Below are 11,643 nucleotides of genomic sequence, written 5' to 3' on the forward strand. Positions count from 1 at the left end.
ACCAACCCATGGTCATTTCAGCTAGTCCTCACCAGCCCAGTTCATGGTCCCAGAAATCCATGGGGGTTATAAAGTTCTGTTTTGTTTTCTTCTGTGGTGCTGAGGATTGAACCCAGGCCCTTGCACATGTTAGACCAGTTCTTTACCACTGGGTTACATCCCCCAACACTTTTTAATTTTTTTTATTGTATACAAATGGGATACATGTTGTTTCTCTATTGTACATAGAGTCAAGGCATACCATTTGTGTACATACGTTTACATAGGGCAATGATGTTTATTTTTTTTCTTCCTCCCCACCCCTCCCACCCCTCTTTTCCCTCTATACAGTCCTTCTTTCCTTCATTCTTACCGCTCTCCTTATCCCTAACCCTAAACCTAACCCTAAACCTAATGCTAACCCCTCCCACCCCCCATTATATGTCCTCATCCGCTTATCAGTGAGATCATTCGTCTTTTAGTTTTTTGAGATTGGCTTATCTCACTTAGCATGATATTCTCCAATTTCGTCCATTTGCTTACAAATGCCATAATTTTATCATTCTTCATTGTGGAGTAATATTCCATTGTATATATATGCCACAGTTTCTTTATCCATTCATCAACTGAAGGGCATCTAGGTTGGTTCCACAATCTGGCTATGGTGAATTGAGCAGCAATGAACATTGATGTGGCTGTATCTCTGTAATATGCTGATTTTAAATCCTTTGGGTATAGGCCAAGGAGTGGGATAGCTGGGTCAAATGGTGTTTCCATTCCAAGCTTTCTGAGGAATCTCCACACTGCTTTCCAGAGTGGCTGCACTAATTTGCAACCCCACCAGCAATGTATGAGTGTTCCTTTTTCACCACATCCTTGCCAACACCTGTTGTTGCTTGTGTTCTTGATAATCGCCATTCTAATTGGGGTGAGATGAAATCTTAGGGTAGTTTTGATTTGCATTTCCCTTATAACTAGGGATGTTAAACATTTTTTCATATATCTGTTGATTACTTGTACATCTTCTTCTGTGAAGTGTCTGTTCATTTCCTTAGCCCATTTGTTGATTGGATTATTTGTATTCTTCGTGTAGAGTTTTTGTGTTCTTTATAGATTCTGGAAATTAGCGCTCTATCTGAGGTATGGTTGGCAAAGATATTCTCCCACTCTGTAGGCTCTCTCTTCACATTTCTGATAGTTTCCTTTGCTGAGAGAAAGCTTTTTAGTTTGAATCTATCCCAGTTGTTGATTCTTGCTTTTATTTCTTGTGCTATGGGAGTCCTGTTAAGGAAGTCTGATCCTAAGCCAACAAGTTGAAGATTTGGACCTACTTTTTCTTTTATAAGATGCAGGGTCTCTGGTCTGATTCCGAGGTCCTTGATCATTTTGAGTTGAGATTTGTGTAGGGTGAGAAATAGGGGTTTAATTTCATTCTATTGCATATGGTTTTCCAATTTTCCCAGCACCATTTGTTGAACAGGCTATCTTTTCTCCATTGCATATTTTTGGAACCTTTGTCTAGTATGAGAAAATTGTATTTATTTGAGTTTGTGTCCATGTCCTCTATTCTGTACCATTGATCTACCTGTCTATTTTGGTACCAATACCATTCCATTTTTGTTACTTTTGCTTTGTAGTAGAGTTGAAGATCTGGTATTGCAATACCCCCTGCTTAACTCTTGCTACTGAGGATTGCTTTAGCTATTCTAGGTTTTTTATTCTTCCAGATGAATTTCATAATTGCTTGCTCTATTTCTGCAAGGTACATCATTGGGATTTTAATTGGAATTGCATTGAATCTGTATAGCACTTTAGGTAGTATAGACATTTTGACAATATTAATTCTGCCTATCCAGGAACATGGGAGATCTTTCCATCTTCTAAGGTTTTCTTTAATTTCTTTCTTTAGTGTTCTGTAGTTCTCATTGTAGAGGTCTTTCACCTCTTTTGTGAGATTGATTCCCAAATATTTTATTTTTTCGATGCTATTGTGAATGGGGTAGTTTTCCTAATTTCTCTTTCTGAAGATTCATCACTTATGTATAAAAATGCATTGGATTTATAAGCATTGATCTTGTAACCTGCTACTTTACTGAATTCACTTATGAGATCTAAAAGTTTTCTGGTGGAATTTCCAGGTTCCTCTAAATATATAATCATGTCATCAGCGAACAGGGATAGTTTGAGTTCTTCTTTTCCTATTCGTATCCCTTTCATTTCTTTGGTTTGTCTGATTGCTCTGCCTAGAGTCTCAAGGACGATGTTGAATAGAAGTGGTGAAAGAGGGCATCCCTGCCTTGTTCCAGTTTTTAGGGGGAACACTTTCAATTTTTCACCATTTAGAATATTAGCCATGGGCTTAGCGTAGATGGCCTTTATAATGTTAAGGAATGTTCCCACTACCCCAATTTTTTCTAGTGTTTTGAGCATGAAGGGATGCTGTATTTTATCGAATGCTTTTTCTGCATCTATCAAAATAATCATGTGATTCATAACTTTAAGTCTGTTGATATGGTGAATGACATTTATTGATTTCCGAATGTTGAACCAACCTTGCATCCCTGGGATGAAACCCACTTGATCATGGTGCACTATCTTTTTAATATGTTTTTGTATGCGATTTGCTAAAATTTTGTTGAGAATTTTTGCGTCGATGTTCATTAAGGATATTGGTCTGAAATTTTCTTTCCTCGATGTGTCTCTGTCTGGTTTAGGTATCAGGGTGATATTGGCTTCATAGAACGAGTTTGGGAGGGTTCCCTCCTCTTCTATTTCATGGAATACTTTGAGGAGTATTGGAATGAGCTCTTCTTTAAATGTTTTGTAGAACTCGGCTGAGAACCCATCTGGTCCTGGACTTTTCTTTGTTGGTAGGCTTTTGATGACCTCTTCTATTTCATTGCTTGAAATTGGTTTATTTAAGTTGTGTATGTCCTCCTTGTTCAGTTTACGTAATTCATGTGTCTCTAGAAATTTGTTGATGTCTTCGAGGTTTTCTGTTTTGTTGGAGTATAAATTTTTGAAATAGCTTCTAATTATGTTTTGTATTTCACTCGTGTCTGTTGTGATGTTTCCTTGTTCATTCCAAATTTTAGTAATTTGAGTTTTCTCCCTCTTTCTCTTTGTTAGTGTGGCTAAGGGTTTATCAATTTTATTTATTTTTTCAAAGAACCAACTATTTATTTTGTTAATTTTTCCAATTGTTTCTGTTGTTTCGATTTCGTCGATTTCGGCTCTGATTTTAAGTATTTCCTGTCTTCTACTACTTTTGGTATTGGTCTGCTCTTCTTTTTCTAGCGCTTTGAGCTGTAGTGTTAAGTCGTTTATTTGTTGATTTCTACTTCTTTTTTTGAATGCGCCCCATGAAATAAATCTTCCTCTAACTACTGCTTTCATAGTGTCCCAGAGATTTTGATATGATGTATCTTTGTTCTCGTTTACTTCTAAGAATTTTTTTATTTCCCTCCTGATGTCTTCTGTTATCCATTCATCATATAATAGTGTATTATTTAATCTCCAGGTATTGGAGAAGTTTCTGTTTTTTATTCTGTCATTTATTTCTAATTTCAATCCATTATGATCTGATAGAGTACAAGGTAGTATCTCTATCTTCTTGTATTTGCTAACAGTAGCTTTGTGGCATAAAATATGGTCTATTTTAGAGAAGGATCCATGTGCTGCTGAGAAGAAAGTGTATTCATTCTTTGTTGGATGGTATATTCAATATATGTCTGTTAAGTCTAAATTGTTGATTGTGTTGTTGAGATCTATAGTTTCTTTATTCAATTTTTGTTTGGACGATCTATCCAGTGGTGAGAGAGGTGTGTTAAAATCGCCTAGTATTATTGTGTTGTGGTCTATTTGATTTCTGGAATTGAGAAGGATTTGTTTGATGTACGTGGATGAGCCAATGTTCGGGGCATAGATATTTATGATTGTTATGTCTTGCTGATTTATGCTTCCCTTAAGCAGCATGTAATGTCCTTCTTTATCCCTTCTGACTAGTTTTGGTTTGAAGTCCACATTATCTGAAATGAGGATGGACACTCCAGCTTTTTTGCTGTGTCCGTGTGCATGGTATGTTTTTCCCCATCCTTTCACCTTTAGTCTATGGGTGTCTCTTTCTATGAGATGAGTCTCTTGCAGGCAGCATATTGTTGGATTTTTCTTTTTAATCCAATCTGCCAGTCTGTGTCTTTTGATTGATGAATTCAGGCCATTAACATTCAGGGTTATTATTGTGATATGATTTGTATTCCCAGTCAATTGACTCATATTTGTTTTTGACGTGATTTGGTTTCTCCTTTATTTGGCTATTCCTTTAGGCTAGCGCCTCCTGTTGCTGATTTGCATCGTTGTTTTTCATCTCTTCCTCATGGAATATTTTGCTGAGAATGTTCTGTAATGCTGGCTTTCTTTTTGTAAATTCCTTTAGCTTTTGTTTATCATGGAAGGATCTTATTTCATCGTCAAATTTGAAGGTAAGTTTTGCTGGGTATAAGATTCTTGGTTGGCATCCGTTTTCTTTCAGGGCTTGGTATATGTTGTTCCAGGCCCTTCTAGCTTTTAGGGTCTGGATTGAAAAATCTGCTGATATTCTTATTGGTTTCCCTCTGAATGTAATTTGATTCTTTTCTCTCACAGCCTTTAAAATTCTGTCTTTATTTTGTATGTTATTATTTTCATAATAATGTGCCTTGGTGTGGGTCTGTTGTAATTTTGTATGTTTGGAGTTCTATAAGCCTCTTGGACTTGGTTTTCCATTTCATTCTTCAGATTTGGGAAATTTTCTGATATTATTTCATTGAATAGATTGTTCATTCCTTTGGTTTGTTTCTCTAAGCCTTCCTCAATCCCAATAATTCTCAAATTTGGCCTTTGCATGATATCCCATAATTCTTGTAGATTCTGTTCATGATTTCTTACCATCTTTTCTGTTTGGCCAACTTTGTTTTCAAGATTAAATAATTTGTCTTCAATGTCTGAGGTTCTGTCTTCCAGGTGTTCTGTCCTATTGGTTATGCTTTCTATGGAGTTTTTAACTTGGTTTATTGCTTCCTTCATTTCAAGTATTTCAGTTTGTTTTTTTTTTTTCAGTATCTCTATCTCTTTATTGAAATGATCTCTTGCTTCCCGTATTTGGTCTTTTAACTGTTGATTGGTGCAATCATTTAATGCCTGCATTTGCTCTTTCATCTCCTCCTTCAATGCCTGCATTTGCTCGTTCATCTCCTCTTTAGCTTCCCTGATCATTTTAATTACGTACATTCTGAACTCCCTTTCTGACATTTCTTCTGCTGTGCTGTCATTGGGTTTTATTGATGTAGTATCTAGGTTTGTTTGGGACATTTTCTTCCCTTGTTTTCTCATATTGGTCAGCTGTCAGTGGGACCCTGAGATATTGCAGTTTTCCGCTATTGGCTTATAGTGTCCCGGTAGATTTCCAGTGTATCACCTCCCAGCCTTCAGTAGCCTGATGTCTTGGAGGAATCTGATAATGCAGCGCATCCAAAGAAAACTGCCCCTAGCCCCCTACTGGTTCCACGGTTTGGAGCTGGCTCTGTGTGGAAAGGCTCTCACTGTGGGCCTGCACCGTGCAGCTGGCCATGTGGGAGGAGCCCACTGCCGGAGTGTGGAAGGCTACCTTGGGAAGACTCTAGCTGCCCTGCCCGGCTCTGATAAGCCACCTCTATCTGGGCCTGCCACCTGGGCCGATCTTTACCCAGTGTGCAGACTCACCTGTGGCTCTATTTCAGTCCGAGTCTCTCAATGCCTCCCCTTCTTAACTCCTGGGTTCTGGAGAGACTGGGGGTGCAGTCACCCTCTAGGCCGCCATCTTGGATCGCCCCATGAAGAGAGCCTGCGGCCGGAGTGGGCAGAGCCGCCTGAAGAGGTCTCTGGCTGCCCTGCCCTGATCCCAGAGGCTGCTTGCGGATCGAAGCTCTCCGTTGGTTTGGGGGCTTGTGGCTGGTTCTATGTAGAAAACCTCTCACTGGGCGGTCTGGTCTGAGAAGCTAGCCTTGAAAGGCACCTCGCACCACAGGGGTCCAGGCTACTTGGGGAAGTCTCTGGCTGCCCTATCCTGGTCCCTGAAGCTGCTTGCATGCCAGAGTATGCTGTGCTGCGCTGGCTCCGGGACTTGGAGCTTGTTCTGGTCAGAAAGGCTCTCACTAGCGGGCCAGCTCCAGGAACCTGGAGAAGTTGGCTGAGTGGGCAGGGCCCACCGCCGGAGTGCGCAGGACTGCATGTGGAAGACTCTAGCTGCCCTGCCCGGCTCCGATAAGCCACCTCTATCTGGGCCTGCCACCCGGGCCGAGCTTTACCCAGTGGGCAGACTCACCCGTGGCTCTATTTCAGTCCGGGTCTCTCAATGCCTCCCCTTCTTAACTCCTGGTTTCTGGAGCAACTGGGGGTGCAGTCACCCTCTAGGCCGCCATCTTGGATCCCACTTTTTAATATTTATTTTGATATAGGGTCTCACTGAGTTGCTGAGGCTGGCCTTGAATGTACGATACTCCAGCTTCAGCCTCCAGAATAGATGTGATTGCAAGCATGTGCCATGGTTGTGAAGTTTTGAATGGTGACGTGCTTTCATCTCTGACTGCTCATCACCGCAAAGTCAGCATGCTGTGTCCCTTGCCCCTGTGATGTTTCTCAAATGGCCACAGGGACAGACATGTCCTAACCATGCCTGCCTCTCCAGATGTGCTTCACCAAGGGCTCCAGGCTGAGGGACTCTGATCTTTTCTTGCCACAGGGTATAAGTTCAGTGGAGCATTTGTGTCCAGGGTAGGAGGGGGAAAGTATCTTTGAAGGTCCTTTCCTTTAGACTTCTCTCTCCTTTTTCCATCTGCCAACTGCAATGAAAAAATTTCAGCATCCTGGTAACCCTGTGCCCCTTATAACTGTTTAGGTGTGATTTTCAAAGGGTTGAAAGTATAGCTGTCATTAAATACAAAGCAAACATGGGGGCTGTGGAGATAGCTCAGTCAGTAGAGTGCTTGCCTTGTAAGCACAAGGCTCTGGGTTTGGTCCCCAGCACTGAAAAAAAAAAAAAAAAGAAAAGAAAAAACAAAGAAGCTAACATGGGTGAGATTTTCTCAAGTTCTTCATTGCTAAGGAAACCAGTAATATGTGCAGATGAATTCAAAGGAAAATATGAAAAATAGATATATAGGCATAAATATGAATATTAGAAGAAATTTCTTATAATACTTATTTCAGTTCTGAAACATTGTTTTATAATGTACATAAATTTTACATATACAATCATAGTAATTCAAGAATGTTAATCTTCTAATCATAACAGGGGTATCTATAGGGGTCCGAGGTATTGCTATGGACAATAAACATTTGCAAAACTATCAGCTTTCTCCAAGTAGATTTTAAAGGGTTGAGTGGTTTTCAGTGTACTCACAGTATATTCATACCACATTTTCCAAAATATTTTTATCACTCCAATATGTAATATATTAAATCATGGATACCAGGTGAATGTATGCATATTTGTAAATATCACTAAATCCAATCTTACACTTCACCCTTCTTGGTGGAACACTCTAGAATTCACTCCCCTACCTGATCCTCAGCTGATTCCCAATATATATAAGTGGGCAAGATACAAGTGGCTCAGGATATGATCTATTTCTCCTTCCCCATCCCCTGGCTACCTTCAATCCAGCTGCTGGGCTCTGCTGGGAGTTCTCTTATGCTGCTCCTGGAGTCAGTGAGGTGCATCTGGGGAAGGTCTGGAGAACAGGCATTCACACAAAGTCCCTGGTGAAGCCACATGAGGGTTTCCTGTAATAAAGGAAAATTCCTCCAGTGAAAGGAGAAGCTACCATGTAGGCAAAGGAAGCTGAGATTTGGCAGTCCAGGTTTGTCTGCATCTGACCAAATGGTCACTTCACAAATCTAAAGTCCTACTTCTTTCCCATCAGGGTCCCCATCTTTGTAGAGGAACTATTGAGGTTCAGCATGTCCCCCTTGCAATGATTTTCTGTAGGATCTGAAGAAGACCTTTTGTGTCCTGCGATTATGAAGACAAGGGATTCTTTGAATTTTGCCATTTGGTGAGCTTCACATGAGAATAGTTCATGTTCACTTGTTTCTCCTTAACACTTCCACAGCACACGGGAACAGCCATCTAAATCCACAATCTTATGTGATGCTCACTGTTGCCACAGAGATCACGCTGAACAGCAGCAGGGACCCTGAGGCCTCGTCCTCCGTCCACTGCTCCTCCTACCATCAGTGCTAACAGGGTCCTCCTGCTGCTGCAAAATGGCATGGGCTACTAGCATTCCTTCTGTTCCCTACACCGGCACAGATACGTGCAAAACCCAGCCAGAACACTACATTGAAGAACTGTGGTCCCTCTTGCTATCAGCCAGTGCTGGTCAGCAAACAGAATCTTTCTCTGAATGTTGGTACTGATGTGCTGCTGAACAGCTGTGAGCAGGATTCAGGAAGCATCTTTATTCTTTTGCTAGGACAGCCCTATCAACGTCCCACAAACCGGGAGTTTTCAACACAGAAGCAGCATTGGAACAGGCTGGACGTCTGAGATCCAGGTTGGTTCCTTGTGAGGGTGCTAGGCAAGAACTGCTCCAGCCCTTTCTCTTAGCTTCTGGCACCTCTTGGCCATATCTCCAATATGTGCGTGGTATTCTCCCTGTAGGTCTGGCTGTTCAAATGTCTCATTTTGTAAGAACGCCTATCATATGGAATTAAAACCCACCCTAATAACCTCATTTTCAACTAATTACATCTGTAATGACTCTATTTCCATTAGGTCACATTCTGAGGAACTGGGGTTTAGGACTTCCACACATGGATTTTGGGGGACAAAATGCAATTATACCATCAAGGGTTGGTGAGCCCACACAAAGGAGTGACAACAGGAAGCTGTCAGCTCCTGTGCTAGATGCTCTCCATCCCCTGCTCCAGCTACCCTCTCCAACACTCTCCACCTTGCTCTGTGCTGGAAGGCTGACCTCTGAAAACTGCATCCTGGAGCATCCTGACCTCCCATGAGCTTCTGCCAGACTTGAGTAATGGGAGACATGGGCAGGAGACTGCAGGGTGGGAAGAAAGGAGTCAGACTTTACTACCCCATGCTCCTCTTCCCATCCCCTCCCAACTAAGTTTCAAATTCCTGTCTTTCCATGCGTCTTTCCTATTGAATATTTGACAGATAAAACTGAATAATATTGAAAGTATGGGTGAATGTGTATGGATTGCATCAGAAGCACATTCAGGAATATGAGGAGATGTTCAGGAGCGCCTTTCCTGCAGCTCAGGTGGTTCACTTGGGAGTGCTTCCCAAATGTGCCCTCAAAGAAATGATGTTTGAGGTGATGGATATGCCAGTTATCCTGATAGGCTAGTTACCCATCGTATAAATGTAGTGGAATCTCATTCAGTGCCCCATAAATATGGAAAAGTATGATGTGTGAATTAAAATAAATCTTTAATAAAGTGTGCTAACAAGTCCGAACATAATTGTTTTTATTTTTCATGCTATTTTTGGGAGATCACCAAAATGTTCTTTAAAACCCAAACACACTTGATTTACTAGTTTCCATTAGTGTATTCTGTCCTTCCTGAGATAATGGGCTGTGTGCTGGTCAACCCGCAGCTTGGAGAGCAAAAGTTCTCTTCCCCAGGTCCTTCCTCCACCTCTTGGAATGAGGCGTGTGGGGGCAGCTCCTGCCACCCTGAGCTCTTTCCCAGGAGCCGCCACTCCGGGGTTGGAGCCGCACTACTGCCCAGCGCTCCCTGCGATTTGTGCGGGCATGGGAGGGTGGGGACCTGGCAGCGGGATGGGACCTCCTTACTCCATTTGGGAACCATGAGTCAGGCCGCTGGGATGCAGAAACCCGCCCCCCAAGGCGCAGCGGGAGTCGGCGAGGTAGGGGCGGCCTGGGGCGGAGCCGCGGCGAGGCTGGGCGGGACAGTGGCGGGAAGGCATGCCGTTGCGCGGGCTGCGCAGGGCGAGCTCCTCCCACTGCGCTCCCCCAACTGTGAGCGCTGGGCACCTGCAAGTGTGTGGTTCCCACGCTACTGCTGCAGCCGTTTCCTGCCCATGGAACTGGCCCTGGTGCTGCTGGTGGCGGGGCGATGCGAAGGGACTCCCCACAGTGCAGCCGGATCTCCCGGGATGTGACTCAAGCCCGAGGAGGTGCTGGTGAAGAACCCTGAAGCTCTGGGTGGCCCAGAGGAGCAGCGGGTACTTCTTGCAACAGCGGCGCCTCGAGCATGGTGAGGGGATCGGTCATCTCACCGGTAAGGGGGTGGCGGGGGTGGGCCGCGCCTGGGATCTCGCTCCCTGCACCACCCGCCGTTCCCAGCCCGGGGTTGGGACCCGGAAATCCGGGATGAGCCTGTGCAGTCGGCGGGGCTGAGAGGGGCTCGGGGGTGCTGCGCACGCTGCCTGGGCGGCTGGGCGGGCTGCGCGGGGTAAGCGGGGTGGGGCGGGGCCGGTGCGCGGCTGCGCAGGTTCGCGGGATGCGCTCCTCCTGCTGCGCTTGCGGAAGTGCCAGCGCTGGGCACCCACCGGTCTGCGTTTCCGCGCAGCAGCTGCCGCCGCTTCCTCCGGAGCTAGCTGGGCCAGCGGCCTTGGCTCCGGCTATGTGAAGCGGGGCACCAGAAGAAAGGGAAAAAAGCCCGACAGGGTGCTGCTGAAGGACGCCCTGAAGCTCTGGGTGAACCAGTGGAACAGCGGCTCTTTCATCCTAGGGCGGTGCTGCGGGCAAGGCGAGGGGGGCGGTGGCCTCAGCGGTAAGGAGCTCGCGGGGATGGCCGGCCTCAGCTCCCAGCCCGGGGCTGAGTCGCAGGTGGGGATTTCTTGGGAGACGCAGAGTCAGGATGGCCTTGCCTCGGGTTTGTTTCCTTTCTTCTGCATTTCTCTGGCTTGTCAATGGTGTCTACTCCGCCCCCTCCCCCCCACCCCGCCCAAGTTACAGCCGGCCTTTGCTGGAGTGTTGGAAAGCAGTTGTCGTGTTATTCTTCTGCCCTGCAGCTCTGCTGTGCTTCTTAGTTCCTTAAGTTTTTCTTGATTCTTTCCTTTATTTTTCTAAAGAAAAGCATGTCATCTTTGAACAAATTTTATTTCCTTCTCTCGCTGTATACCTTCTGTTTCCTTTTTTCGTCTTAGCATATTAGCTGGATCTTTCAGTGTGATGTTGAATAGGAGTGATAGGAGAAGTTGTCTGTACCTTGTTCCTGGTTATCAGGAAAGTGTTGAGTTTCTCCTTAACTATGATGTTAATTGTAGGGATTTGGGGCGAGAATGTAAATGATATTATCAAGTTAGACAAGTTCTTGATTCCTCATTTGCTATTTTTTTTTCCTTTAATCGTGAATGGGTGTTCCATTTTTGTCAAATGCTTTGTGTATCAATTGGAGTTATTTTGTGATCCCCCCCCCACTTCTATATTGATGAATTTTCTAATGCTGGACCATTGTTACATACTTGGAGCAAGTCCACTTGCTCATGAGGTATAATTTCTTTTATATGTTGGTGGATCCTGTTTGCTGGTGGAATTTTTTGTGGTGTGAGCAATTGAAGTCAGGGAGTTGGGTATACTAGGCAAGCACTCTGCCACTGAGCTACATCCCTTTCCTTTTCCTTTGTGTGACTGTGACATGGGTTTCTTGTGG

Source organism: Sciurus carolinensis, unplaced genomic scaffold, assembly GCF_902686445.1.
Source record: "Sciurus carolinensis unplaced genomic scaffold, mSciCar1.2, whole genome shotgun sequence".
Lineage (NCBI taxonomy): Eukaryota > Metazoa > Chordata > Mammalia > Rodentia > Sciuridae > Sciurus > Sciurus carolinensis.